The sequence below is a fragment of the Anguilla anguilla genome, chromosome 17 (assembly GCF_013347855.1).
Source record: "Anguilla anguilla isolate fAngAng1 chromosome 17, fAngAng1.pri, whole genome shotgun sequence".
Classification (NCBI taxonomy): domain Eukaryota; kingdom Metazoa; phylum Chordata; class Actinopteri; order Anguilliformes; family Anguillidae; genus Anguilla; species Anguilla anguilla.
This window is the reverse complement of record NC_049217.1, coordinates 18,301,339-18,326,204: the sequence shown is the minus strand read 5'-3', so window position 1 is coordinate 18,326,204 and position 24,866 is coordinate 18,301,339. Positions and strand designations below refer to the sequence as shown.

The window sequence follows — 24,866 nt, the reverse complement described above, 5'->3', positions numbered from 1 at the left end:
CGGTAATAAGCCGGCTGGGTGCTGTGAGGTCAGCGGTGCTGTGCATGCAGGGATAATCTGAAGCTCAAGATTGTGCCGTAGCTGCCTGCTGACAGTGCAGTCCCCACACATGCAGCCACATGAGGGCCTCTGTGTGGACAGCCTGCAGAGACCTTGCTGGGTCACTACCCATTTCTGCCTGTATTTGTGTGGTTTGTGATGTGTGCATGCGTGTGTGTGCGTGTGTGTGCGTGTGTGTGCGTGCGTGTGTGTGCGTGTGTGCATTTGCGTGTGTATGTGTGTGCTGGTGGCTATGTGTGTTTATATATTATATATGTGTGTGTGTGTGTGTGTGTGTGTGCTGGTGGCTGTGTGCACTTGTGTGTTTGCATGTGTGTGTGTGTGTGTGTTTGTGTGTTCCACCCTTCCTTTATCACCTCCTTCACCCAGGGTGGGGGGGAGAGAGAGACAGAGACTGAATGATAATAATAGTGAAGTGTGTGGGGATCACAATCTCAGTAATCCCAGTTCCACAAGTCCAGAAATGGTCGTCCCGTCCTCCATTTCCATTTTGAGGCAGCACTTTTTGAAAGGGGGGGGGCTGCAGTGGCTCATGGCCACCGCTCCGCTGTAGAACACGCTGTCCCTGACTCGTCCTCGCCCCCGTCACGGCCGCGGCGCGCCAGCGGGGAGTTAGCGCGTCCTGGCTGTCCTCAGAGCGCCGCGCGTCCCGGGTGACACGCGCGCGAATGAAACACCAGAGCGCCCGGTCCCCGCCACGAGCGGCAGCGCCGCCGTGGCCAACACGCTAACTTCAGCGCGCTAACCCCAATGCGCTAACCCCATGCGCTAACCCCAGCGCGCTAACCCCAGTGCGCTAACGCCGACGCGCTAACCCCAGCGCGCTAACCCCAGTGCGCTAACGCCGACGCGCTAACCCCAGCGCGCTAACCCCAGTGCGCTAACGCCGACGCGCTAACCCCAGCGCGCTAACCCCAGCGCGCTAACGCCGACGCGCGTACCGAAATGAGAAAGCCGCCGTTCCCACAGTCCCCCGTGCGGCGGGATCCCCGGCCGCCCCAGCCGTCCAGCAGGGGAGGGGCTTAGGCCAGCCGAGCGTGAAAAAGCGCTTCTGGGTCCCACGCCCGTTCAGCCTCCAGGGCTGCCAGCTCCATCCAAGCTCACAAATTTTGGATCTTTTTCAATGGCTGCACAAAAGGCTGCCAGCCTTTATAATCGCGAACCAAAAATACCCCAGACCGAATCTCAAAGAATTATTTTTATAAATGTGTCCTGCTCGTGCAGCGTCCAAACACTCAGGCTTTCAATCAATGAGGGAGAAAACGTATGATTCTGATCATCTGCAATTTTTATTTGTTTTATTTTTTTTGTTGGGGTGGTGTTGGGGGGCGGGGGGAAGGGGGCAGATGGGGGCCATCTGTGTTCGTCGCAGAGTTGACACAGTTTCCCGGAGTTGGTCCTGATGGCTGTGCGTATGAGCCAGCTAGCGGCTCATGCCCACTTCCTCCCATCAGGCCCCTGGGTCCGTTCATCGTTTCTCCTTTACTTTGACTCAAAACATAAATGCTAATGTAAGTTTTTCTTCTCCTTTGCTGTCAAGTGGTAATCAGCAAAGTCAGCGCGCTCGTCAGTCACTCAAGGGCGCGTGTTGATTGGACCCAGGCCAGGCTGTGGACACGCCTCACTGGCTCACATGGGAGCCCCTCCCCCCCGTGCTGAGGGAGACAGGCCCAACGTCCCGGCCCCTCCTTCCCGCGCGCGGGGCACCTCTCCTCTGCCCCGCCGTCGCCATGGATACGAGCTTTGTTCTGGGACAGGGCGGCTCTGTTGCGGAGCTCTTGTGAGGAGCAGCAGACGCTCTTCCCTCCTGTCATGTCTCTGGCTTTACTCAGACAGGAGGAGAGCGGAGGGGGCCTCAGGTAGAGGAGGCCCCGTGGCTCAGGAGGGGCCGCGGAGGGAGACCCGGGTACGACGGGCGAGCTTTTAGTTTAAACCTACAGAACCTACGGAAGTCCCACTGCTGTAGACTGCCGATCACAGCGCAGTCGGCTAACGCACAGTAGCTAAGACTCAAACCTATGATGTGTGGGCTGTAGGCTCCAGCTTGTGCTAATCGTAAGCACCTTTACTGACTGAGAAAACGTTGTGTTGTGTTGTGTGCTGTGCATCATAACTATGAATGAATGTTCTATATCCGTCTATATACTTAATAGACCATTCAACATTTATAACAGCACAGTATGCAACTTGGCAGGATTTTTAAACCTCCTCCATACGCATTTCTTAATAATAGCAATGATTGGCCTGTCCCTCAGTCCCGCTATCTCGCTATTGAGTGGCACATGAATGCAGGTTGTGTAACTGTGCTGTTGGCTCAGTGCTAAATTCCAGTCTGATTAACTTCCTTCTTGTGCCGAAGTGAGATATTCAGGCAATAATCACAGGTAGTGATTATAAGAAGTGTACCATAACTACGAAACTGAAAACTAATCATAGAAAAGAGCTGACCGGGGCATGTAGTTCTAACGAAGAGGATATTAGGTGCACAGAACTTCCGCCTTATTGAGAGAGACCCGCACTTTAATAAGAGAGACCTGTGCTTTAATGAGAGAGACCTGTGCTTTAATAAGAGAGATCTGTGCTTTAATAAGAGAGACCTGTGCTTTAATGAGAGAGACCTGTGCTCTAATAAGAGAGACCTGTGCTTTAATAAGAGAGACCTGTGCTTTAATAAGAGAGAGACGCAGTCTAATAAGAGAGACATGCGCTTTAATAAGAAAGACCTGTGCTTTAATAAGAGAGACCCGCAGTCTAATGCGAGAGACCTGTGCTTTAATAAGAGAGACCTGTGCTTTAATAAGAGAGCCCTGTGCTTTAATAAGAGAGACCTGTGCTTTAATAAGAGAGACCCGCAGTCTAATGAGAGAGACCTGTGCTTTAATAAGAGAGACCTGCGCTTTAATAAGAGAGACCTGTGCTTTAATAAGAGAGACCCGCAGTCTAATGAGACCTGTGCTTTAATAAGAGAGACCTGTGCTTTAATAAGAGAGACCTGCGCTTTAATAAGAGAGACCTGTGCTTTAATAAGAGAGACCCGCAGTCTAATGAGAGAGACCTGTGCTTTAATAAGAGAGACCTGCGCTTTAATAAGAGAGACCTGCGCTTTAATAAGAGAGACCTGTGCTTTAATAAGAGAGACCTGTGCTTAGACCTGTGCTTTAATAAGAGAGACCCGTTGTCTAATGAGAGAGACCTGTGCTTTAATAAGAGAGACCTGTGCTTTAATAAGAGAGACCTGCGCTTTAATAAGAGAGACCTGTGCTTTAATAAGAGAGACCCACACTGTAATGAGAGAGACTTGCGCTCTAATAAGAGAGACCTGCGCTCTAATAAGAGAGAATGGCGCTCTAATAAGAGAGATCTGCTCTTAACGGTGTTGTGTGTTTTGGGCAGAAGGCAGCGCAGTCAGACAGGCTAGCCTCGGCGTCTGCGTGCCGTCGGCTCCGCGCTGCTCTGGGACGCAGCCTCGGCGGCGTGCCCGGCAGTCTCACCTTCGATTGGATCCCGCGCTGCGCCCCGCGTCACGCTCCTTTCCGTCGGCCGAACCGGATTCCGGTAATAAAGCCCCGACGTTTCGCCGTCCGGGGAGATGGATTTTAAATTACCTGCCCTCTCAGAGACCTCTATCTCCCTCGCTCTCGCTCACTTTCCCAGCTCCCCTGGCTGCTACGCCGTGCTGAATGTAGCCGTCAGTTCAGACTGAACAAACAAGCGGAGACTTTGCTAATGCGTTTTTAAATCAGCAGCATGATCGGGCCTAACGGACAGCCAGGCCTCGCTGGGTTCCCAGCGCGCGCGGGAGAGGGGCGGCCGCGGGGGAGCCAATCGGGGCGGGTCGGCCGAATAAACGGCTCTCTTGTTTTCCGCTAAACAATCGAAGATCGCTGGCGGTCGTAAAAACAAGCGACTGAAACTGTGGCGGCCAGCAGCAGCCGTGAGGACACAGGAGCCGGCCAGACCGTTTACACAACACGCCAGTTTGCGGCTTTTTTTTGGCAAGCGCGCGCCGATCCTCTCCCCGGGCGCAGTCTGCGTAAAAGATCTAAGCGCCCTGCCGGGGCTGTGTGTACTGCGACCGAGGCCCCGCCTGACGCGCGTTTGGGAGAGGACGGGGGTCGGCTCGCCCGCCCGCTCTGGGCTCTCCAGCGTTCCCGCGGCTCCTCCTCACCGAGCGGCGGTGGCGGCGGCGGCCTGCGTCCGTCTGTCCGTCCTGCTTCGTGTCCCGGCGGATTCGCTGGCGCTTGGTTAGCGCCCGGCCGGCGCGCTGGGGCGCTCCGTCGTCTCTCATCGGCTTTTTCTTCTGAATTATCGGCCTCCATCTTCTGCACCTGCTGCTTCCTGCTCCGTCCCGCTGGTGAATTTGCGGCGCGAACGTTGGCCGGGACCGGTGTTTGGGCCCTCCACATTTACCCATACCCATGACTAACTAACCAACGTGATGATGAAACAAATGCATAGGAGCAGTAAACCATTCTCTGTTGCGTTTTAGCTAGTGTGGGACTAAATCCGGAAGCCATGGTGTATCTTATAAGTACAGGCGCCGTAGAGCGGAAACATGCTAAGGCTGAGAACACGCTAGTGGCGTGTTTAAGGTTGAGGTGGGGGGGGGGGGCCCAGGGACAGGGGACATTGGGGCTATGACCAGGGAGGTCATAGCCCCAATTCTGCCCTATGTCAAGGTGTGCTTTCCTTCTATACGGTGAGCTGCATGTGAGTCTGTGAGTGTGTGCGCATGTGCTTGTGTGTGTGTGTGTGCGCGCATGTGTGTGTGTGCGTGCGTGTGTGTGTGTGCGCATGTGTGTGTGTGTGTGTGTGTGTGTGAGTGTGTGTGTGTGAGTGTGGGTAGCCACACAGTGGCTTTAGTTTGTAGTTGTAATGTTACAAGCAGCTTACTTAGTTCCTCAGTGCGATCCTTGGCTGTTTATGACATATGATTACCGATGAGCAACATTGTTTCAGTTTGGAAGTTTGGAACTGTGTTGCATAAATCTGATTGGACAGAAAATAGCCAGAAGGCTGCAGCTTTTTTTTCTCAGTGGCTATCTGTATATCCCATTGGCCATTTCTCAGGAATAAATCCTTATTTGTTGTTTGTTGTTTCATGCAGATTGCTGTTTCATGTAATTATCAATTCATAGGTCGTTTGTAAAATACCAGTTTGAAAAATAAGTACATTTTAAACATATTCCGTCATTATAGAGGGAAATAAAAACTTTGACTAAAGTTAGAAGTCAACGTAACTAAAATTTGAATGCATTTAAGCCTGGCACGCTACTGCACAATAGAAACATTATACAGTTGGTGTGTAATTTGAGGAACAGTGTACATGTAGGCACAGGCTTGTTGGGAAGGGAGGCTGTCTCCTTCCCTGTGAAGGTGGTGTCTGCTTCAGTTCTGTGGCAGCAGGCTGGGGGATTTGGAGAAAGGAACGGCTGTTTGTCAGCGCTGCAGTGTATTTGTGCACTGGCCCTTTAAGGGTGCAGGAAAGCGGTTTCCTCTTTCACGGCCATGCACAGGAAGTAGGCTCCCCTCCCGCCGGTGCGGGCTTTTCAGTGGCCCTGTTCGGCCTGAGGCTGCTTACTGCAGTCACACACGTTCAGGTGCACACAAACACATCTCTGTGCGAGCTAAACACACACTGACACCCACACACTCACAATCACACGCACGCATGCACACGCACACACACACACACACACACACACACACACACACACACACACACTGACACCCACATGCACACTCACAATCACACGCACGCATGCACACGCACACACACACACACACACACACACACACACACCCACATGCACACTCACAATCACACGCACGCATGCACACGCACACACACACACACACACACACACACACACACACGCACACACACACGCACACACACACGCACACACACACACACACACTGACACCGACATGCACACTCACAATCACACGCACGCATGCACACGCACACACACACACACACACACACACACACACACACACACACACTCTCTTCAGGCCCTGGGGCAGGCGTATGTTAACGCAGCGGTTCAGAGAGAGGGCCAGTCAGGTTAGGGCGGGCGGGTGCTTAAGGAAGAGGGCCAATCGGACGCGGGGACGAGGCTCCGCTGACAGGGCGGCGTGTGCGGCGGCAGACAGAGTCTTGGGGGTGAAAAGGCCAAATTGAGCGTCCTCCCTGGCTCTGCTCGCGGTAAGGGCAGATATTATGCACGCTAGTAATGAGGCTTTTTACGAGAAGCCATTACAGCGGGCGATGAGGTAATAAGCGGGCGGGCGAGGGGGCGGGGGGGGGGGCGCATGCGGAACACCGTGTGCGGAGCGGACGAAGCGGAGGGCGGGAGAGTCAGCGTTAGGTAATGGCCCCGGGCCAGATGTGAGGAAGGCTAACGGTGTGGGCCGGGTGGTGGAGTCTGGGGCTTCGGCCGTCCGGGGGGATTCCCTGGCACAGCGAGCGCTGCGGCCGCCCCTCGGCCCCCCCCCGAACCCCCGTGAACCTCCCCGCCAAAAACGCCAAAGCAAACAGAGCGCTGCAGAGAAACGGCGAGCCTCCGTCCCCCCGCTCGGCGGCGCCGCTTCACGCTGGGGGGGGCGCTTATCCTCCTGTCTTTTTTTTTCTAAATGCCACGGCAAGACAGAAATAAGGAAACGCAGCAACGGGGCTCGTCGCTAACGAGGCCTTCCCTTGGGCGGCAGGGACCTCGCTGGCACGGGCGGCGAACGTCACGGGGCGCGGGATTTGTTTTGAGCAGGTACCCCCGCCCCCCCCCCCCCCCCCCCCCCCCCCCCGAGGGGGCTGGGCCTGGTGCCCTGCTTTACCTTCTGTGAAGTAGTGGGGTTTGAGTCAAGGGCGGGGCGGTTTATCTGCCATTGGGTGTCAAAGACAGGAATGCCGAAAGTAATCGTGCCCATTGTTATCTACGGACACGCGCGCACTAACCACAAACACACACACGCACACACACGCGCACACACACGCACACACACACACGCACACACACGCACACACACGCGCACGCACGCACGCACACACACATACACGCACACACACACACACACACACACACATCACACGTACTAGGATTTTTTTTAAAACTAATGTGCTAATGTGATTGACTGACAAACAATTAAAACCCCAGCTATATCTATTATTTATGTGTGTCCATAATAGGTAGATACAGTATGTACATAATCTTGCAATTTTGGACTTCAAAACAAAAATTATCATAAAGATATGCTTTGCACAGCAGGGTGAATTATGGAAAAAAAGGCAATTTGCATCAGTGTGCATTCTGGGTGCTGTGAGCGTAAACCTTCTCTCAACAAAAGAAGCTGTTTATTATTTAGCCATTATTAGCTGTTTATTGAAACACATTTCTCTTCTGAATAAAGAGCAATCATCTTCCATCTTTGCTGAATAAAGATGGAAAAATCTTGCATGTGTGCACAAACACACACACACACACACACACACACACACACACACACACACGGTGCACACACTCAGTATACACACACGCACTGTGCACGCACACACAATGCATACACACACAGTACACAGACACACACACACACACACACACATACACTCACGCACGCGCACACACACACACACACAGCCACACACACAGTACACAGACACACACACACAGTGCACACACACACACACAGTTCACACACACACACAGTGCACACACACACACACAGTGTATAATGAGACCCTGCTGGAAAGGCCGTTCAGTGTAATTATTGTTAGTGGAGACTGCTTGCTGGTAACATCTCTCTGGTAGGACACAAAGGGGCTCTTTCAGCCTGCGCTCCACAGCCTGGTGAGGTTGGCACCGACCTCCTTCCCAGAAACCAACCGCCAGGAATCACCGTGAAGCCTCAGACACACAGAAAAACAAAGCCAAAGAAAACCCACCGACCAGGAAAAAATCTCTCTAGTTCTTTAAAAAAAATTAAAAAAGGTGGCCCCTCATAACTTACTGTATTGTGCGTTTAGTTCATCATAAGGCCAGATGTTCTGTTACAAATACCTGGCCTGTGTGTTAGCAACAGGCTAGTTGTAGCACACTCTGCCCCCCCCCCCCCAGATGAGCTCAGGAAATGACCCTGCCTTTTAATGCCACCTGACGTCTTGCCGCTTCTTCCACGGGCGTCTCTCGTGTGGGTGGCACGGCCTGGGTTTGCTCACGTGGCTGGGAGAGCCCCCCCCCCCCCCCTCCTGTTTGACTAATGGAGTACGAGCTGTCCTTTCAATCCAATCGGAGCTGCCGGAGGAATGTGGCCCCTGCCCCCCGCAGACCCTAAAATAGAGGTCAGGCGAGCCGACTGTCCTCGTCTCTCTCCCCGCGACCTCCGACCCCCGACCTTCCGCGCGCGCCTGTCGCCCGGCCTGCTGGACGCGCCGTCCCCCGCGCAGCCGCTCCAGCGCCTCCTGACCCCGTGTGCTCAGGCCCCTCCCCCGCGCCCAGAGTCCACGTGGATGAACACGGTATTAGTGTGGATTTCTGCTTCCCCCACCCTCCCACCCCCTGCAGCAGCTCTCCTACACCAGAATTCGGCAGCCATTTCCCCCCCCCCCCTCTTTTTCTGAGGGGAAGCGTTCTATTACCTTTCCTGAAAGCAGACGGGGGCGGGAACCTCCCGCCGAAACGCACGCCAGTCCGTCCCACCCCCCCCCGGGGTGCCGCTGGAAAGACCCGGAAAAGGTCTACCGTCTCCGGGGGGGGGCTAAATGTCAGCGGCAAGGCGCTGCTCGGAAACGTTTTAGCCTTTTGTGCAACGCGTGCTGTGGCCAAGCTGAGGGCTGCTCAGAGGCAGTCAGAGGTAAAGGTATGGAGTCATGTGCGCTGCACAAGTAGGTTGTTTTTTTTTAAATGGGTTTGTTTTTTTGTGTGTGTGGGGGGGGGGGGGGGTGGAGGTGGTTTCGGGGCTTCTCAGCAGGAGGCCCTCAGTCAGGCGGTCCTGTGGACGAGGGCCTTTGTGCTGCTGGTTCCTGTTTGTTTTCGCCCCCCCACGCCCCCCTGACGAATTCCCTGTCTGCTTTTCTCAGGGAGGGGGCTGGCTGTCCCATCGAGACGAGGCCTGCTGAACGCATTAAGGAGAGACGCAGCGCGGGTCGCCGGTGAGTCCCCTCATTCGTCTTCCTGCTTCAGAACAGCCGGGCCGCACGGATTGGACGAGAGCCACCGCGGGGGGCGGGGTTTTCCAAGCCCCGCTCTAACTCTCGCCCGTCCCGACTGACGGGCCCACCGAGGGCGTCCTAAAGCAGGTCCTTGCTGTGGGGCTGTGGGTGGGGGCCCGGGGGTCCCGTCTGATTTCTATTTTGGAGTGGAGCGGAGGTGTTGTTACTGCGCCGGGGCTGTGCCTCAGCGGGATTAGGGCCACGCTGTAAAACAGGCTCCCAGCCGGCCGGGCCCCCCGCGGGAAATCAGAGAGGCGCATTCCCGCCGTTTCGGCGCGTGTCGCTGTCCCGGGACCCGCGTCTGGCAGCCCGCGGTCACCCGAATCTGACCCCCCCCGCCACCCCCTCTGGAACCTGTCTCCCTGGAAGCGTAATCTGGCCCCCCCTTAAACGTACAGCCGTAGGGTTTCTGCAGCCTGTGCAGGACAGGATTAGTCTCTCTCACACTCCCTGCCTCTCTCCTCTCTGTCGCCCCGGGGCTTCTGGAGAGCCGGAGCTGTGCCTCAATCCCAGGGCTGAACCCCAGAGCGTTGGGCTACGGCCGAACAGGAGCGGTGCGAGGCGCAGTGGTCAGGACAGATGTTTGGGGGGGAATAACCCTCTGCCTGTGGCTGTGCTCGACTGCTCCGGCTGTTTGGGTGATCCAGCTGTTCCAGCTGATCTGGCTGATCCGGCTGTTCCAGCTGATCCGCCTGTTCCGACTGTTCCAGCTGATTAGGCTGTCCTGGCTGATCCGGCTGTTCCGGCTGATCTGGCTGATCCGCCCGTTCTGGCTGTTCCGCTCCGTCTCCCGCGGAACCGGCGGACTGTGAGCTCCGGGTTGGGCGGGGCGCTGTCCGTGGGCAGAACCCCACACTTGTGAGCTCTGAGGCTGTGAAAGCCGTGGTGAATAAAGCCTCTGAGCGGGTCCGAGGGCGTGGTCCTGCGCGTGAACGCTCTCTGTGTTTACGCAGGCCGTTAAACGCAGCGTGCGCCGGGCCTGGAATAGAGCCGCTGCGTGACTGCTCTCAGCCGGGGGGGGCCCCGCTCAGTTTCCACTCTGTTCCTGCGGGGGCTTCTGCTAGGGGAGGGGGGCAGCTGGAGTGTTTTGGGAGGTTTTTGGGAAGGTGTTGAGGCCTGAGGGGAGCATGTTTGCGTGTGTGTTTGTGTGCATGCGTGTGTAGGTGTGTGTGTGTGTGTGTGTGTTGGGGTGCAAGAGGGGAGAGCTGTTACGTGTGTGAGTGTGTGTGTGTGTGTGTGTGTGTGTGTTTGTTTCATCAGTATCAGAGGGGCGCAGGGTCTGGGGCGGGGGGGTGGTGGGGGGGTGGGGCCTGTGACTACGGCCCTCTGGTCTCTCGCAGACGAACATTCTTAACACTTCATAAAGTTCACCTGGAGCAGCACAGGGTCCCCCGACATTCCTCACTCTCAGCCCAGAGCCCAGCCTTAATAATAACAGCCCAGAGCTGCCCCCACCCCCATTTCCATAGCAGCTCATTTGCTTCAAGATGGGCTGTGTTTTACTGCCTCCTCCCCACAGTGTGGCCAGTCCAGGGGCCCGTTAGCCAGAGGAACCAGACCTGTAGTCTGTGTGAGAGTGTGTGAGACTATGTGTGCGTGTGAGAGTGTGTGTGACTGTGTGAGAGTGTGTGTGACTGTGTGAGACTATGTGTGCGTGTGAGACTGTGTGTGCGTGTGAGAGTGTGTGTGACTGTGTGAGACTATGTGTGCGTGTGAGTGTGTGTGAGACAGTGTGAGAGTGTGTGAGACAGTGTGAGGCAGTGTGAGAGTGTGTGAGTGTGTGTGAGACAGTGTGAGAGTGCGTGAGAGTGTGAGACAGTGTGAGGGTGTGTGAGAGTGTGTGAGACAGTGTGAGTGTGTGTGAGACAGTGTGAGAGTGTGTGAGACAGTGTGAGGGTGTGTGAGAGTGTGTGAGACAGTGTGAGTGTGTGTGAGACAGTGTGAGAGTGTGTGAGTGTGTGTGAGAGTGTGTGAGACAGTGTGAGAGTGTGTGAGTGTGTGTGAGACAGTGTGAGAGTGTGTGAGTGTGTGTGAGACAGTGTGAGAGTGTGTGAGTGTGTGTGAGAGTGTGTGAGACAGTGTGAGAGTGTGTGAGGCAGTGTGAGAGTGTGAGAGTGTGTGAGTGTGTGTGAGACAGTGTGAGAGTGTGTGAGGCAGTGTGAGGGTGTGTGAGGGTGTGTGAAGGGTGATTATGCGGGAAGTGTCGCCTGCTCACCCGCCATGACACTGTCAGTTACAGCCGCTACAGCCTGGATTCAGTCGCCAACTTTCACTCACAGTTCAGCACTAAATTAGCCCTTACTCTTGTTTTTAGTTTGTTTAGTTTAGCCTGTCACCGGAATGAACTTTTCAAATCACGTCAGTGGAGATAAAAACACTTTCCTGTCAAGCTGTCAAAGTTAAGGTCAAAGCTGTAGACAGATGTTGATTTGATTACAGTCTTGTCTCTATCTCCAGGGTATTTTTTGCCCCTAAAAACTGGTCCAGGACGAGTTATAGCCCCCGTAGTTGTACCCGCTAGCATGCTACGCTATGCGTTGTGACTGATTTGGAGTCAGTGGTTAGAGGTGCTGGAGGAGCCAACCGGCCCCCCTGGCAGGGAGGCTGACTCTAACCCACCCCCCTTCCTGGCTCATGCACCTCCGTGCACGGACAGAGCAACCCCCCTCCCCCATCCCCCGATATACCCCCCCAGATGATATGAGTGATGCTTCTGGAGTGATGGAGTGATGGAGGAGGAGGGGATTAACGGAGAGCACCCTGCTTTGAGGAGTTCTGAGTCCTGGAGAGAGCGCTGCTTCCTCTGCTTGGGCCTGGCCGCGGCCTCGGCATCGCTCCGAGCGAGGAGGAAGAGTGTGGAAGTAACTTGGGTCCAGTTTGGCTCATAAGTCGGCACGCCTCGGTTGTCCCGTTAACAGGGCAGTTGTCCTCGTTGTGTCCTCGTTGTGTCCTTAATACGGTCCTGGGGAACAGAAGAGAGCCGAGACCTAGAGGAAGTGACATCACACCTGCGTGCGTGCCGGGGGGTGTCCTCTTCCTTGAACCCAGTGCCTGTTCTCATGAGGTCACACACGTGTGTGACAAATGCCATGAGAAATCCTGCAGGTCCAATCTGCTCTGTTTCATCCGGTTAAATTCTCAGCTTCAATTAAATCCCCACCTCCCCCATCCTGGAAACCCCGCTCTACTCATGTCTGTCTCAGCTCATTCCCATCATGCTTTGGGTCTGCGTCGTGCTCGTGCGTTAGCGATCGTCCTTCGTTGTCTGATCAAACGTGCGCCTGGTAGCCGCGGGCGGCGCCGGAGCGCTGTGAGTCAGGGCTGCGTCTCCGTCCCTCTGTGCGTGCCAGAGGTTGAGCCCGTCCTGTCGGGCGCTGAGTTAAAGCGACGCTGTGCCTTTAAGATCCCTGCTACAGTCCCGCCGAACCTGTTCACCGTAACGACATCTCTCAATCAAAACATTAGCTTGGGCCCTGTTGGACTTGGCAGGAGATAAAGCGAGTAGCTGCGTCTTTGCAGGACGTGTGTGTGTGTGTGTGTGTGTGCGTGTGCGTGTGTGTGTGTGTGTGCGTGTGTGCGCATGTGTCTCACTTTCTTCTTGTTCTATTTAGGAGGTGTTTAGACAGCCGTGCGTGCACATAAGTAGTTTCAAATCTGTCGCTGGCTGTTGAAGGTGCCAAAATCCTCTGTGTTTTTTTTTATTGTATTTTATTTTTATTTTTATTTTTTTATTCGTTTTTATTGTGACTTGCTTTAAAAATGATAGGTTAAATATATAACTTTATTTTTTATTTTTTACACAGAATTGTCTGAGCCTGTGTTCTGCAACTGGCATTTAAAAAAAAAAAAAAAACTGGGCAACAGAGCTACTGGTAACAGGATCTGGAAATCTAGGGAGTCTTATTGGATCCATTTACTGGATACATGAACTCCCTTAGGCCACAGCCCAGAGATGGACTCTTTTTATTTGCTACAAAAGGTCTTTTGTGTCTGTTTGCTGCAGTAGGCTGCCACTGAGGAGAGGTATGCTGCATTTTTAAATACTTTTTTTTTTTCTAAGAAAAAGGTGTTTTCTTTACAAAAGACCTTTCAGCCATGCTGGTTAAAGCCATATTTCTTCACGAACTGGTATTGGCAAGTGCTGGCATTCTTAGAGCACCTATGTGAAACCTTTTTGTAACTAATTTTCTTTTATTTTTTTAAACTTTTTTTTTTCCCCAAATGAATTCACGTGTCTTTGAAATTCAGCGAATGTTTACCTCGCTCACGTTGTTTCTTTGACTTTCACTTCAAAGGCGCTTTCTCCTGCTGATTCCGGCGAGTTTTTTTGATCTACGCTGAGCTCGCGGCTCACCTGTCAGCCGTTACCTAATAGATTTTTAATCAGGGCACACCTGTGGCCCCCTATTCACACGCGTCACGTTTCAGTGGACGCTCTGCGGCTCGATCTGCGCGGCTCGATCTGCGCGGTGGCCGAGTCTGAGCCGCGCAGCGCCCCCTGGGTTTATTTAGCGCAGCTTCAGGATGTTCTGCGCTTTGTTTGTTTTGGATCTGCGCTCAATAAGTGTCAATAATGACTCGGCTTTTTTTCGGGAGGGGAACGGGGGAGTGCGCCTCCCTCTGCCCCCGGTTATCCTGAGCAGGGCCGACAGCAGCACAACAGCCACCCTGTGCCCCGCGCTCATGCTACGCGTCCCGCTGGTGACCAAAGCCACACATTTACTTCTGTAGCCACTCTGTTCCCAACCATGTCCAGCACCAGTGCGGTCAGGCCTCCAGCTCCCTCTCTCCCCATCTCTCTCTCTCTCTCTCCCTGTCTCTCTCCCTCTCCCTCTCCCTCTCCCTGTCTCTCTCTCTCTCTTACTCTCTCAGTTCCATTCAGTGCAATTCAATATGATGTAAGGGTACTATAAGGGTACTCTCTCTGTCTCTCTCTCTCTCTCTCTGTCTCTCTCCCTCCCCCTCTCTCTCTCTCTCTCTCTCTCTCTCTCTCTCTCTCTCTCTCTCTCTCTCTCTCCCTCTCTCTCTCTCTCTCTCTCTCTCAGGCTGCTGCTTCCTGCTGAAGCAGCAGTATGAGCACATGTGGGCGTTTATTTATTAAACTATTTAAAGAAGGAATAGCAAGACGGCTGTGGGTGCAGATTTCATCTCGCTCGCTCAGAAATGGGAAAGCGCTCTCTCTCCCCCCGGTGCGGAACGCGGGGAGCTGTGTTCTGTGTTCCGGCCCTGCGGCCCTGCTCCTCCTGCCTTCTCCCCGTGCTGTCGTTAGGAACATTAGCCCCGATCGATCTGCTCCGTCAGCAGTCCTCCGCCCTCCCCACTTTCTCCAGAGGCATCTCAGTCATGCTAACGCTCCACCGATACTGCTCCCACCACCGATACTGCTCCCACCACCGATACTGCTCCCACCACCGATACTGCTCCCACCACCGATACAGCTCCCGCCATCGTTTCTGCTCCCGCCATCGTTTCTGCTCCCGCCATCGTTTCTGCTCCCGCCATCGTTTCTGCTCCCGCCATCGTTTCTGCTCCCGCCATCGTTTCTGCTCCCGCCATCGTTTCTGCTCCCGCCATCGTTTCTGCTCCCGCCATCGTTTCTGCTCCCGCCATCGTTTCTGCTCCCGCCATCGTTTCTGCTCCCGCCATCGTTTCTGCTCCCGCCATCGCCAACACGCACACACACACACAAACACGCTCACACAAACACCCTCACACATGTGCTCTCACACACACACGCACACACACACACACTCAGCCCATTGGTTTGTGCCCAGCATGTTCCGGCGCCGCTGCTGTAAGGAATGATTTCCTGGACGGGGCCCGCAGTGGAAAACCCGGCACTGTGGGCCAATCAGAGCCCGTCGCCTGCCCCCGGACCCCCCCTCTCAGCACCCCTCACTCCGCCACCAGCGGTGCGCAAGATGAGGAGCAAATGCGTTTCCCTCCTGCACACCCTCCGTTTCTCTCACAGACCAGGGTGATCAGGCCGCCGCTGTTGGCGGTTTGCTCTGGTTTCTTGCTACTGGTCCTGCCGCGCCCCTGCGCTGCCACCGGATTTGTCTGTTAGCCGCTCTTCAGGGCGCCAGCCGACCCTCCACTGGGCCGTTTGTGGCGGGGGGCCGGCACGATTTATGGCACGGCCTGGAGGAAATTTGGCAGTTTCCATGCCGATTGTGGACTTAGCGGGGTGCGAACGGGACGGGCTCGGCAGGGCTGGGTGGAGAGATGGGACGCCCAATGAGAGTTCCCCACTATTCCCTCTACCCCCCGTCTCCAGCTCTCGTCCCACAATCTCACTTCATTTGGAAACATGGCCTTTAAATGTGCATTTCTGCCTGGGAGTCCCTGATCACCGAGGAGTGGCTCTGCGGGAGCAGCTCCTGCCCGGTGGAAATGCCAACCGATTAAACACCAAAGGTCCTCCTCAACTCCACTGTTTTTGGAAGGTTCGGTTTTGGAAGAATATGGCTCTCGTTGCTTGGGTTGGGTAACAAAACACAGCATCACAATGGCATCAGTTCCCAGGCGGCCGGTTCCCGGGAATAGCAACGCAGGCTTTGGTTCCCCATTTTGGTACCACACGCCTTCACTAGCTAAGGTTACACTCGCTCTGTCGACTCAGCCAGTGACGGCAGGGACTGTTAGCAAGCTAGCTAACATTGAACCCAGTCGAAATCCTGAAAGCAAAATAGTTTAAATTATATAGTATAATTAAACAAATAGATAATTTTTTTTTGCCTTTGCAATAAAAAAAACAAACTCTTTCATTTCATTGTTCGCTCTTTATTTTAAATGCGGTATCTGTTCAGGCACTGTATCATTTTAAATGTACCGCTTCTGTATCGGAATCTGCGCACTGTAAATAATGCTCATCACTACTGGTTCCGCAGCGTAGTGCCGGTCGAAGCGAGCTTCATTCGGTCTTCATCAGGTTCCAGCAAAGGCATGATGAGGGTGCAGGGACTCCTGGTTCAAATCCGGGGTGGTACAGTGCTGCTGTGCCCCTGAGCGAGTCCCTTAACCCAAAGCGTTGAGGGTAAACAGCCAGCTGTATAAACAGGCGGCGAAAGTGGCCCTGGGTCAGGGCGTCTGCTCGGCAGGCCAGAGATGGAAATGTGCTCATTTTTTTTGGGAAATGTGATTCTGCGCTCCAGCTGCTCCTGTATTTATTCTGTCTTGAATGGCAAGTGCGATAGCATCTCTGCACATGTCAGAAGCTGGCTGGATTTATGGGGGAGACCGTTACAGTTAAACCAGTTCTGCCCTCGCTGGTATTTGCATTGTGTTTTTCTCTTTCTCTCTTTCTGAAGGCAGTGGGACTGCAGGTGGTTTAGAAAGCCCCTCTCCACTGCACGTGGACCCACTGACCTGCCGTGACTTCCCCTCCCCTCCCCCCAGGTTGCACGGGGGGCTTTTCGTCGTGAGGCCCCCAGGGGACAGGCAAGGTCGTTCAACTCAGCCTGGGATGGGCCCCGGCAGGCCCCTGCAGTCGGCCCCGTCGGCCCCAAGCGGCAACAGACTTGCTGCCTTGATCGTACCCGCCACGGTAGCTTCCCTAACCTGACCGTAACCGCCACGGTAGCTTCCCTAACCTGAGCGTAACCGCCACGGTAGCTTCCCTATTCCCTCAGGTTCCACCTTTTCTAACGTCTGAAAACAACTGTCACGCTTAGTGAAAAATACAAAGCTGCTGAACTAGGAGCCGGTGCACGTTTCACTCCAAAAGACAGACGTTTTCATACTTATATGTTCTTAATACACTTACTGCAAGCACGTATTGGTCCTATTGAAGTGTTTGAGTGTCTTGTATAATGAGAAGCTATATTTGAGTGTGAAACCCGTTTCTACATCGATTAGTATTCCTCACTCTCAGCCGGCTCAGCCTTGAAAAAGAGAGATTTAATCTCAATGGCTTTCGCTTGGTCAAATGAAAGATAAAAAGTAATGAGAGAAACAGTTGTTCTATCCATCTTTTCTGCCACCCTGACATTGCGGCTCTCGCCTGGAGCACACGCCCGCTTTCGCAGGTCTGTGTTTGCCTGGCGGTCTGCCACGCCCGGGGAAACCTGCAGACCGTGCAGTTTAGCCGTGTTTGGCTGTCCCGGGCAGGGCCTGCCGCTGACGCACAGCCGGCCTCTGTCTGCCGTTTGGGTCCCTGGCCCTCGCGTTCAGAGTCCAGCCTGGCTGCAGCCTGGCTGTCTCTCTCTATATATCTGCCTCCCTCGTTCTCTCCATGTCTGCCTCCCTCATTCTCTCCTTCATGTTCCCCCTCTTTTCCCCTCCCTCCTGTTCCCCCTCTTTTTCTTTCCCTCCTGTTACCTCTCATGTTCCCCCTCTTTTTCCCTCCCTCCTGTTCCCTCTCATGTTCCCCCTCTTTTCCCCTCCCTCCTGTTCCCTCTCATGTTCCCCTTCTTTTTCCCTCCCTCCTGTTCCCCCTCTTTTTCCTTCCCTCCTGTTCCCCCTCTTTTCCCCTCCGTCCTATTCCCCCTCTTTTCCCCTCCCTCCTATTCCCTCTCTTTTTCCCTCCCTCCTGTTCCCTCTCATGTTCCCCCTCTTTTCCCCTCCCTCCTGTTCCCCCTCTTTTCCCCTCCCTCCTATTCCCCCTCTTTTCCCCTCCCTCCTGTTCCCTCTCTTTTCCCCTCTCTGCAGTGCCCCTCCTGCAGCTCCCTCTCTAAGCCCTGCACTGGGGCGGCCTGCATTAGGTCCGTTTCCCGCTGAAATGAGCTCTTCTGGACCAGCCCTGTCTGCAGCAGAGGATTAGGGCCATTAGACTGCAGTGGGGCTGGGCTGGCTCATAGGGTATTACAGCCTTAAACTTTAGCCCACATAGGACACCGCTCAGGAAAACAAACAATGCTCTCATGAGGGGATTTCCCCAATTACCCTCTAGGGGCGAGGTCACCCCCCCCCCCCCCTCCCCCACCCCCCCTTCCCAGGTCAGGCAGTTTCTGTCCTTTGTGCATGCGCCCCCGGAGGGGTCAGAGTTCGGCGGAGGTCGTCCAGGGCGCTGTTGCGCTAGGGATGCACTGGGTGTGTGGAGGTTGTGGCGCCCGTCAATAACCCCCCGGGTAATCCGCGTTGCTAAATGCATGTTTGTTTATTTCTGGAGCTCGTATGTGCTAATGCTCATGTTTGAACCTGGATTTGTGAAAGTACAGTATGTTCCAAGCAGCCTGTATGGACTCTGCAGCCTTAAAATAATGCAGAAGAATTAGAATGAGCTAGTGAGCTAGTTACATCAGACCCCACCATAGAGAACTGTTCCTGGCTCTGTGCCCTGTATGCCTTCATACATACATACATACATACATACATGTATATATATATATGCTGTGAGCTCCATAATGTTTGGGACAGAGCCATATTTCTTTTTCTTTCTCTTTTGTAATCAAACTATTTATATGTGGGTTAAGTGGTGATTCTCAGCTTCTTATTGAAGGGTATTTTAATACATTTTGGTGTTTCTGATTAGTTGAGTGTGTTCAATTGCTTCTTTACTGCAAATATAAAGCAGCATCTAGCAGTATGTTGAGGATCTAGCCTCGATTCTATGCTTTTGACTGCCTTTGGAGGCTGTTATTGGCATTTGTCAGCATAAGGACCAGAGATGTGTCAGTGAAAGTCAAGGATGCCATTATGAGGCTGAGAGATATGAAAAAAAACAGACAGAGACATAGGGCAAACCATCAACTTACCACAATCAACTGTTTGGAATGCAGTTAAGGAGGAAGTGAGCACTGGTGAGCTCAGTAATCACAAAGGGCCTGGTAGGCCAAGGAAGTTGATGAACAAAGAATTCTGACCATGTATTTTCACAGTACATTTCAGACATTAGCAGACACTTCTCCATTTACAATCAATAAGAATAAAGTTAACATGGACCCAACAACAGTAGGCAGCGCTGTGCAGCTAAGCTATCCTTACTCAGCTGTAGCAGACAGGAAACAATGTCAGTGTGCCTGTGCGCGTACATGGCTCCCCACATGGGAGTGATAGAGTGCATCCGCTTCCTGCGCCCCTCGTTCGCCGCCCCGCGCACCTCTTCTGCCCCCCCCCCCCACCAGGACACCGTTTATCGCTCTGGGGTGGGTGTCGACAGAAACCTCCAGAAGCCTCCTCCAGCTTATGCTATAGGCTTTGAAACGTCCCGATTTATGCGAAATCCTGTCAAAAGGAAATCCAGTTAAATTGGCCCTCCTGCAATTGCATAGCTCGCCCACCCTCCCCCCAAAACACCAGCCCCGCCCCCCCCCCCCCCCATAACCTCAAGCATTCCTTCCAGCTCACGGTAATAGTGGAGCGGCTAACCCACCAAATCTAATCTCACCCCTAAACATTCGGTGCGTTGAGCAAATGTGTAAGCGATACCACCCCGTTGCTTAGAGTCTCTGTTTATCTATACAGTACACTGGTCTGTTTACAGTTCCTCTCATTACAGCACGCGAGAACGCTCTGTTCTCTCCTCTCCCCCCCCTTCTCTTTCTGACTGTCCTGTCTGGTACGGTTACGTGGGTAAATGTTTTGACTGGTCCTTTCGGCTCGTTGGGCACAGTCCAGGCCGAGGCGGGGGACAGCTCTAATGGAGATTTTAATCTTCGTCTGTCTGTGAGACTGCGGGGAATCGGAGATGCGCGCGTGCTTTCTCTTCAGGACGCCGTACCCTCCCCAGCCCCCACGCCGAGGAGAACAGACGGGTCTCGCCGACGGCGCGACGCGGGGGGGCCCCTGGTTGGCGGTGGGCGGGGACCGCCCTCCGCGGCTCAGAACCGCTGGGCTTAATGACACATGCAAAATGCAACAACCGAGGGGTGAAGGGATCAGGTGGGTGTACCGTGTCAGAGTGCCACACCAGCCCAAGAGGCCCTGCCCAAGCCCTGTTAGCGTTCAGCCGTAACCCAGGAGAAAAAACCCGCTCACAGAACCCGCGGGCTGAATCCGGGGCGCGCAAAGCGCTCCCTGGGGCAGCGCCTCCCTGTGGGGAAAGATCCCGGGTTCTGAGGGAGGCGCTCAGACGCCTCCCCGCCTCCCCGCTGGAGTCATTTCAGGGCAGCGTAGCGGGGGCGTTCCGGGCCTCGCGGTCGCGTAGGCTCTAAGGGAGGTGGGGGATGTGGCCCTTGGCGGCGACTCTGGGGTTAACCGCCCCCTCCCCCCGCTCGGGGGGTGGCACAATGGCGCTCTTTCCTCTGGTGCCATGCCGTGACGTGCCGGCCGGTCCTTGCTTCGTGCCTGCCGGCACCACGCTGATTGAAAATGGATTTAGTGCCTTGGGAAACGTTGACCACTCTGAGTCACCTGCAGAAGCACAGCGGTCAGAAAAAAACTCAGCGGTAATCAATACACAGCAGAGCGCTTGGCTGCTCGCTGGCGGCTGTGACTTTCTGTATGAATTCAGGGTCGTTGTTGGTGCACATCCTGCTCTGATCCCTGACTCTTTCCTCTCACATACCTGAGGCTGATCCCAACCAGTAACACACCTGAGGCTGATTCCAACCAGTAACACACCTGAGGATGATTCCAATCAGTAACACACCTGAGGTTGATCCCAACCACACCTGAGGCTGATCCCGACCAGTAACACACCTGAGGCTGATCCCAACCAGTAGCACACCTGAGGCTGATCCCAACCAGTTACAGACCTGAGGCTGATTCCATCCAGTAACACACCTCAGGTTGATTCCAACCAGTAACGCACCTGAGGCTGATTCCAACCAGTAACGCACCTGAGGCTAATTCCAACCAGTAACACACCTGAGGCTGATCCCGCCCCCAAAAATATTTATAATATGTTCAGGGTTAACCAGTTATAAAGTTCAGTTGACTAATTAACATTATGAATTGCTGAATTACACCGTTGTCTGTCTGTCTGTCCAACAGTGTTTGGGAGGGTCTGCAGTGAAAGAGGAGCTTGATAAACAGTTGTTAATTAAATACATAAGTTCTATACCTATTAGCAGCCTTCATATTGAAAAGGGAATGAAAGAAACAAAGGTAACCCAAGCAAAACGCCCCTTATCCTAATTATCGCTTCGTCAAAGTCAGGTATCGCCGTTTAAAAGCATGTCTGCGCTGAAGCAGGTGTGGAGTAATGGACCGATCTAGCCACTTAGCAGTTTCTGGTCTGATGCGTACGAATGCAGCCCGTCTGTTCCTGTACAGTTTCAAAGATAATTGGAGTTCTTAAAAGTGTTAAATGATCAGAGATAAAGTGGACAATTAGCATACGCCTAAGCCATCTCTCGAGGCTAGTAATGGGCAGCATGGCTGCCGTAGCAGAGCGCCGCCCAGTTCATAGCAAAGCACCAATTACTGAGCAGCCCCGTCCAGATCGTAGCAGAGCACCAATCACTGAGCAGCACCGCCCAGATCGTAGCAGAGCACCAATCACTGAGCAGCACCGCCCAGATCGTAGCAGAGCACCAATCACTGAGCAGCACCACCCAGATCATAGCAGAGCACCAATCACTGAGCAGCACCGCCCAGATCGTAGCAGAGCACCAGTGGTGAATCTGGCAACCTGAGACACACATATAAGCCATAAAGGAGAGGGGAATTGCGGTCCCCTGCACAGTACGGAGATGATAGCACAGGTGTGCTAGTTTCATGGTGAATCTGGCAACCTGAGACACACGTATATGCCATAAAGGGGAGGGGAATCGTGGTCCCTGCCCTGCGATAGATTGGCGGCCTGTCCAGGGTGTATTCCTGCCTCTCGCCCAGTGCCAGCTGGGATAGGCTCCAGCACCCTCTGCGGCCCTGCTCGCAGGTGATAGTACAGGTGTGCTAGCTCCACAGTATCGTATTTCGGCCCTCATGTAGGTGAACTCTGCCGTGGCTGAACTTGTTGTGGCAACATTGCTGTGGGTCAGTGCAGCAGCATTTTTCATATATAAAGTTGTCCCATTCCTGTATTGAAATAATTGTAGGCTGTCCAAGGACAGAGGTTCAGGGATTTAGACATTTGAACAGAATTGTTGAAAGTCCTGAAGCTTTTCTTTACAGAAGAGACACAAGCAAAGCATTTTATTTTATCTGAGTTTTTTTATTTACATTAAATGTAATACTTTGAAACAGTGTTGTGGGCTCATTTTAGGGAGTGAAAATCTGATATGGTTGTCGTCGAGGTTCGTTGTGGTGAATGAATGGTTTGGACAGTACTTTTTGCATGTTTTAGCGGGTGTGTTATCGGAACTAATGATATGACTAACCTCTGCTATCGGAGCAAAGTCACAGCCCATTTAGTGCACAGCATGTCGACTTATCACTTAGAAGTCAACATCCAAATTAAGCAATACGTTTCTCTCGAAGCTGTTAAAGCAACCTTCACTGGCAGCTGCAAAGGCTATAATAAACAATAAACCGAAACAAAATCAAATAATTTAATTCCGGAGCAAGGCAGGGCGAGGTTCATAAATTAGTTCTTTGATTCGGCGTCGAAAACACAGCAGCAAAATCATGAGAAAATGATTTCAAGTGTTCCTCTGTGTACACAAAGCTGTGAGAGTACATGGTGCTAATGATGCACTACAGATCATAAAGATGTTTACACTCAAGAATTATTCCATTTAAATCAGAGATATTTTTTCTTTTTCCAGATTTATAGTAAAATTGAAGTTACTTTCTTGGTATCTGTTTATTCTCAAAGCTTAAAATCATTAAATTTAAATCCAAATTCTCAATTGGATTTTTCACTAACTAATGAACCCCTTTTCTGTCTGCGTTGTAACATTAGCTGAACAAAAACAAAACAGGATCAATATTTTGTATCTACGTTCTGTATGGAGTGAATAAAATTTGAAGATCGTCTCAGTCCAATAGCTCGTGGTAGCATAGGCTCGTGAATCTGTTAATGAAGTTAATTTAATCAACTGTCAAGGTATGGACTGAGTCTAATTGTTTAGCAGCTGCTTCCACTTCAGGTCTTTTGAGTCTCGGTGGCTGGGAAAGTAAGATGTGCTGAGGAAGAGAGAGTATTTTACAGCACAGGCTTTCAATGCCAGGAAAAGAAGACTCGATAGCTAGTGCACTAGCATAGGTTTTCAATTTCGGGGGAGACATTCTGCTAGTCTCGCGTGGGCAAATGTCAAGTCTCACAAGCATAGTAGCTGGTCTAGCACTATATTCATTTGGAAATATTGGCGTGACCTGTCTCCCTGTCTCCCCCCAAAACGATGTGCATGAACAGAGTGGCTGTTCAAGAAGACCCACGGCAGCTAGGCAACAAGCGTTAAGAAAATATGGACTGCTAAAGGTTTCATCTCCTAATAGTGGTCAAGGGCCAGATTGCTTTCAGGCAAAGTTCTCTCTTTGCTATATTGCCTACCAAAGCAATTTAAAAAAGGAAAGTCTCTACATCAGAGGCCATTTATGTACCATTTCACTGCAGAATAGTTTTTTTAGGCCAGTGCTGCCCAGGCCTGTTCCTGGAGATCTATCATCCTGTAGGTTTTCATTTCAACAATAATTTGGCCCACCTGATTTTGCTAATTAGCAGCTCAACAAGGTCTCTAGCTGTTGAATGAGGTCTGCTGAGGTGCCCTCCTGTGGTCTCTGTGGCTGTGGCCCTTCCTTTCGCTGACCCAGGAAGCGTTCCACTGACCCAGGAAGCGTTCCACTGACCCAGGAAGCGTTCTGCTGATCCAGGAAGCATTCCACTGACCCAGGAAGCGTTCCACTGACCCAGGAAGCGTTCCACTGACCCAGGAAGCGTTCTGCTGATCCAGGAAGCATTCCACTGACCCAGGAAGCGTTCCACTGACCCAGGAAGCGTTCCGCTGACCCAGGAAGCGTTCCGCTGATCCAGGAAGCGTTCCGCTGACCCAGGAAGCGTTCCACTGACCCACGAAGCATTCCACTAACCCAAGAAGTGTTCCACTAATCCTGGAAGCATTCCACTGACCCAGGAAGCGTTCCACTAATCCTGGAAGCGTTCCGCTGACCCAGGAAGCGTTCCACTGACCCAGGAAGCGTTCCACTAATCCTGGAAGCGTTCCGCTGACCCAGGAAGCGTTCCGCTGACCCAGGAATGGTCCACTAACCCTGGAAGCATTCCATTGCAGGCACAATGGTTCGAACCTTTTCACCCAGAGGCACTGCAGTAGGATGGCAGGATGTGGGCGTGGTTATAGATGGCAGTGAGGAGAGGGTGGGAATAGACAGCTGGGGGACAGTGGAGATAGCAGCCATGCTGTGTGGCCCATTGGATAGATTAAGATGGAAGGGTGCGAGCGGAATGGGGAATTATAATTATAGAATGTTGCGTTCGAATCATGGGCTTTCCATTAAAAAATGTAAGCCGGTATATTGATGTAAATATGTAACAATATTCTGCATGATTATAATACGTACGCAACTTAAAACAATGGCAGCATGGTTAGTTGGGTGTGTAATTTTCATCTGCATCCCAGGTGGCTCAAATCCTAGACATTTCACGCTGGCATATTCTGACAATAATTTATTGTCTCCCGAGCAACTGTTTGAAAGACTATTGTAGTTCACAATTGTTTGAAAGGCTTGTTTTGGATGTAGTTTGTGTGCTAAAGCACAACACAAACCATGTTGAATAGTAAGAGCATGTCATGTCATGGGTCATGCCATAGGT

General features: G+C 52.8%; 1 protein-coding gene across 6 annotated transcripts in view; it reads left to right on the top strand.

The window, feature by feature from the left end:
• LOC118216380 (thyroid hormone receptor alpha-like) overlaps window positions 1–24,866 on the top strand; it is a 136,474-nt gene that overhangs the window by 62,454 nt on the left and 49,154 nt on the right. For 4 of the 6 annotated variants that reach the window (XM_035397472.1, XM_035397476.1, XM_035397471.1 and 1 more), the window contains one exon: window positions 9,137–9,208. The exons of the other annotated variants lie outside the window; for them this stretch is intronic. The gene's annotated coding sequence lies outside the window, so the exon portion shown is untranslated. The remainder of the gene's footprint in view (window positions 1–9,136; window positions 9,209–24,866) is intronic. 6 annotated transcript variants of the gene reach the window in all.